At 39.3% G+C, this 6,000-nt stretch overlaps 1 long non-coding RNA gene across 1 annotated transcript in view; it reads left to right on the top strand.

The window, feature by feature from the left end:
- The window catches only part of LOC121929265, a 29,201-nt gene extending 23,430 nt beyond the window's left edge, over positions 1 to 5,771 (top strand). The window contains exon 3 of the long non-coding RNA XR_006103638.1: positions 5,603 to 5,771. This is a non-coding gene — a long non-coding RNA (uncharacterized LOC121929265). The remainder of the gene's footprint in view (positions 1 to 5,602) is intronic.
- Positions 5,772 to 6,000: the final 229 nt, after the last annotated feature.

Here is a 6,000-nt window from a genome sequence, read left to right as displayed (position 1 = left end):
GATGGATGGATGGATGGATGGATGGATGGATGGATGGATGGATGGATGGATGGATGGATGGATGGCATTATATAAATCACTATAAATTTCACTATAAATTTCAAATAAAATTAAATAAAACCCAACTGAATGTTTTGGGAGGAACAACACTATGGTAAAATCAAGTGGTTATTCTTTCTTTCCACGCAGATGTAGCAAATTGCTCAAGTCAAAGCTGAATAAAATCACATTTCTATTGTGATAACCACAATTAAGGCTGCATCTACACTATAGAGATAATGTACTTTGACACCACTTTAACTGCCATGGCTCCATTCTATGGAATCCTGGCAGTTGTAGTTTTGTGAGGCACCAGCACTCTTTGGAAGAGAAGGCTAAAGACCTTTTAAAATTAATAATCCCAGGATTCCACAGGCTGGAGCTACAGCATTTAAAGTGGTGTGAAACTGCATTATTTCTACAGTGCAGATGCACCCTATAAGCAAGAGGGTATTAGCAAGATCTTGAGACAGGTGGCACCTTCATTTCTTGTCAGTGGTGGCACCTTCATTTCTGTTAAGAAGACACTAGCTACAGAAGATCCAGCACCTTCTGGGTCAGTTAGTTCCACTGCTGAAAATGTCATATCATCAAGATATTCTTCCTAAAGTCAAGTCAAAATCTCCTAACTAGTAGCCTTTCTTGCATCTGATGAAGTGACCGGTGATCCCCCAAAGTTATGCCTGATAAAACATATTATTACTTAAGGTGACACAAGGTTCTTGGCTCTTTGTACTCCCACAACAAGGAAATGAGACATTTCACAACAGAGCTCCATGAAGCCAGGAATTGTCAGTGTCCACTTGCAGCCTCTCTAGGTGTTTTTTAAAAAAGATTTAGTGCCTATAAAAGAAGGGGAAATACATTAAACTATATGACATTGTAGGCGTCAGATTTCATGACGTTGTAGGCAACTCAAGGCCTATTTCAAAATAAACAAAAACATTTTCTCTTTTAATATTGTAATAGTTTAATACAATTTTGTCACATTTGCAAGTATTTAATTGTACTGTGCTTTTAAACTGTAAGCTGCTTTGAGTCCCAATCTTGGAGAAAAGGCAGGATACAAATGATGATGATGATGATGATGATGATTATGATGATGATGATGATGATGATGATATGCTATGAATGTGATGTTTGAGCCAACACATAAAACATCTCCTCTTTTTAAAAAAATCACCATTATCTCTTAAAAGTAAACAGTTTCTGTTATGCATATAAATATATACATACCAATTTTCTGAAATTTCTGGAGTTTGTACATAGCCCAAAATGTAATGTTCCAAGGCCTCAGAGACCTCAGTTCAAATCCGTACTAAGCTATGAAGTTGATCAGGTGAACCTTGGGCCACCCACTGTCTCCCACTCTGACCAACCTTACAGGGTTGTTGTGAGGATAAATGGAGGTTGGGCCGGGAAAAACCAGTTATGAGGTCTGGGCTCCTCGGAGAAAAAAGGAAGAATATAAATGTAATAAGTAAGCATAGATGGATAAAGTCAGAAGATATTTTGTGATATTTCCAGAAATGCTATGGAGAAATTTCTTAGATAACCTTGGAGGCTAAAGCAAGGTGATGGTGAAAACTGGGATTTTTTACTGGGTTCTGTTGAACTTGAGAACTGTCAGTTAAACTCACCATTTGAAGGTTGAAGGGAGAGAGTTTTCTTTGAGAACTATTTGTGTTCTAGGGCAAAGTACTTTTTAAAACCAAATCCAGTATAATAAGAGCATTTGGAAGCCTACCAATCCAAACACATTCTGATCAAAATCCAAATGGGAAAGGGAACCAGAAACTGCTGGTGATGGAGATGGTGCTGGTAGGAAGCAGGATAAACAGCCATCACATTCCCTTTGAAATAATATCAGCAATCTGGTCCGGAGGAGGTGGAGTGGGGGAGCTGACAGATGTACATAGAAAGCATAATTAGTGAAGGAAAGGGGGGAAAGACTGAGTTGCAAGGTAGGGTTTGGTTGATGGAGCTGTTGATTTCAGACGAATTCACAACAGACAGATGGCAAGGAGAGGCAATATACCTCCTTAAGAATGGCTGGGAGGAGAAGCACATTGAGTCTGGAAGATGGGGTGACATCAGACTTAAAAAGAAATTGGAAAGTTACTTTGAAAAATGCCACAGATGACTTACACAACTTTGATGACAAAGACACTGAAATAGTACAAGATTTTCTATATCTTGGCTCAGTCATATGGAGACTGCAATCAATCAATAAATAAAGGTCCTATGAAGGGACTGGACAAGGTTCTGAAGTGTAAAGATATATCATTGAATACTAAAGTTAGGATTGTCCATGTTATCATATTTCCCACTTCTGTGTATGGTTGTGAAAGCTGGGCAGTGAAGATAGCTGATAGGAAGAGAACCAACTCATGTGAAATGTGGTGCTAGAGAACAGTTCTACAGATCCGGTGAACTGCTAAAACAGACAAATAAATGGGTTCTAGGGCTAATCAGACCTGAACTGCCCCCTAGAAGCCAAGAAGACAAAACTGAGACTGTTGTACTTTGGAGATATCACGAGAAGACATTCACTAGAGAAGATGATTAAGCTTGGTAAGCAGGCAGCAGGAAAAGAGGAACACCACATTCCACATGGGTAGACCTACAGGCTATACAGACTGGCAAAAAATGCTGGCATCAGGGTGGACTGGGGGCATAGCAACAGACTGCCACCCACCCTGACTCCACCCCGATGCCAGCGTCATGCTGTCACCTGCCCAGATGGTGGCTGATGTCATGACGTTTCTGCAGCACAGCATTTTGATATGCTGCACCAAGGAAACAGGGAAAAGCTGCTGCTGCGGCAAGGGTGACTTTTTGCTGAGTTCAAAAATAACAGCTTTCTGCCACTTCTTTCTGCCATAAAATTGCCAGATCAAGGCCACGGCATGCAGTTACTGCAGCCCCAATCCAGCAGTCAAAAGGGCTGCTCCTTTGGGGCCATCTGTTTAGCCCCTCAGTCAAGGAAGTCATGGCCCTGAGTCTGCAAGACCTGATCAAGAGTTAAATGGTGAGGGAAGAGACAGTTAAGGGGTGATATGATCGCCCTGTTAAAATATTTGAATGGGTGTCACATTGAAGTTGGGACAAGCTTGTTTTTGCTGCTCCAGAGACTAGGACACAGAACAATGGATACAAGCTACAGGTAAAGAGATCCCACCTCAATATCAGGATGAACGACTTGACAGTAAGAGCTGTTCGAAAGTAGAACACACTCCTTCTGAGAGTGGTGGAGTCTCCTTCTTTGGAAGTTTTTAAGCAGAGGCTGGATGGCCATCTGTCATGGATGTTTTGGTTGCAATTTCCTGCATTGCAGGGGGTTGGACTGGATGGCCCTAGTGGTCTCTTCCAACTATAAGTCTATGATTCTAAGTCTACTGATGATAAGGTGAATTTGAAGTCTCTCCTTCATAAAATTGCCATAAGTTGAATTTGAGTTATAGTAGTTAAAAACAACAAATGGGCCTGAACACTATTAGTTACTCTCTGAGGAATGGACATATTCAGTTAACTGTTGAATGGTAACTCAGCTCAGGCCACTCCTCCTCCTGGTTTTAGGAAACAAAGAGTTGTAAGGTTCAGGAAATAAAATTTAAACTCTATTAGCAACCTAGATCTCAAATTATTATTATTATTATTATTATTATTATTATTATTATTATTTCTTACCCACCTCTCCCCATGGATCGAGACAGGGGACTGCAACACTTCACAAGCAACATCAGTTAAAATACACATCAGTTAAAAATGACAAATAAGACGTACACATATTAAAATAATCCACACCTAAAATTCATCATTTAAAATTCACAAAGGAAGTATCTTTTTGTTTTGCTAAAGGAATTTAGCATTTTTTTTCCTGGACTTTATGACTCTTTGTCTCCCAGAAGCCATATGGTCAGAAGGAGGAGTGACCGGTCTACATGAATATCCCACCATGCCATTTTAACTGAGAACAACAACAAAAACATCTTGACAAAATGTAGGCCTGTGACTCTAACATTATTATACTTTTCTTTCTCCTGTATGATTTTAACACCTTTGCTTGATGAAAAAGCAAGTGGAGCTTCAAAAGCTTATAATTTATATTTTGTGCATTTTGGTCACTCTAATAAAGGTATCACCCTTTTGTGCATTTTAGGTGTTATTGTACTTTACAAAAACACTGGTTAGTCGAGACTTACTTAAATAAAGCTGTGATGAATGTCTGAATTTTCACATCATTCTCCCAGTATAACCAAGGAGTTCTCAAAGGATGTCTCCTTGATATTAGTAATGAAATGTTTAAAAAACCAATTGCTATTCTCGCTGGCTAAAAAATAATAATGAAATAAAACCAGGCAACTGCTGTTGGTGTAAGTTGGTTCCCCCCCCATTGTATTTTACTACATCAGTCCAATGGGATTAGAATGATCACCATTATTATAATCACCAAAAGCCACACATGTCTTGGAAATAGTTTGCATTTTAATTAAAGGGAATAACAATTAAATAAATAAGTCATTGAGCCCATAAAATAAATAAAATAAACAAAAAGACTCCCAGCTGGAAAAGAAGTACTAAAAGAACAGAGGCATTTCTGGCCCTACTCACATCCCAGACATGAAATATTAAATGCCGCAGTAAACAAAAGGCAGCGCAAACAATATTTTCTATCCGATGTAAACTGGAAGGAAGCAGGGACTGAGACCAAGGAATGGACAAACAGACAGCGAAGGAACCAGCTGCAATTTTGGAGAGTTCCATAGCAGTAATCTTTGGGGAGTTTTACACTAGTCTAACCAGGGATTACATCGATGGACTGACTTTTTCTACTGTTGCATAAGGAGGTTTCTAGTACCTCTTTATGCAATTGTTTTTGTTTGGCTGACTACTGAAAGGCACCTAGGTACAACTCTGCTCTCAACCAAAACAGACAAATAAACCCCATCCCCTGATACCCCCAAAGCTGGTAGACCTCCAGTTTTATACCACAAACAATATCTGATCACAAACCCACAAAACACAACCACTACCACCACCACCGCAATGATTGAAAATTGGCCAAAACAAAAATGAGAACCAACATCACTTCTGGGTCACCAACAATGTCTTAGAATAGTTACTCAAGGAAGCCTGGTGGTGAAATATGGTTTCTACCCCAGGACATCTATCCAACCATCCCTTACAGTGGTCTTGCCACTCAGAATAGACAATACTGAACTAGGAAGGCCAATGGCTTAGTCCTATGATGAGGACCACATCAAACTACAAGTTGCAAGTGACATGATTCCCCGTGCATAGAAAACTAGCATATCAAGGCAAATAGTTTTCTAGCCTGGCTTTCTCCCTAGCATCCTAATTTGGTGTGTGGAGAATATTTCTTCAGGGGAACTTTTGATTCTGCAAGCTTGCTGACTGAAACAGTACAGTCAAAACAACCAGGCTTTGCAAGATCATGCTTCAAATAATATGCTTTCTTTTTAAAAGCAAGGCAATAGGAAGAAAGAGATTTCTGCAAGTGACCCCATGGAAAGCAGACTGACATGTTCTTTTATTGCAGGATGAATCCACTCTACCATGAATGGAAGATTTCCACCGCTTTTCTATCCCCATCACTCACCTCCTCTTAAATCAAGATGGCTTGTTTAACTCTTCACTCCCTACAAGATTCAGTGCCACAAAAATTAGGAGAGAGATGTACTGCAGAAGAATGTCCACTTTGAAAATTATACAGGGTCAGTATCCCTTATTCAGAATGCTTAGGACCAGAAGTGTTTTGGATCTGGGAATATTTGCATATACAAAATAAGAAAACTTGGAGATAGGACCCAAGTCTAAACATGAAATCCATTTATGTCTCATATACATTTTACACAAAAAGCCTGAAGGTAATTTTATAAACAATATTTTTAATAATTTTGTGCCTGAAACAAAGTTCATATACACTGAACCATCAGA

Source organism: Sceloporus undulatus, chromosome 4, assembly GCF_019175285.1.
Source record: "Sceloporus undulatus isolate JIND9_A2432 ecotype Alabama chromosome 4, SceUnd_v1.1, whole genome shotgun sequence".
NCBI lineage: Eukaryota > Metazoa > Chordata > Lepidosauria > Squamata > Phrynosomatidae > Sceloporus > Sceloporus undulatus.
The sequence above is the reverse complement of the archived record's forward strand: the minus strand, read 5'-3'. Positions and strand labels throughout refer to the sequence as shown.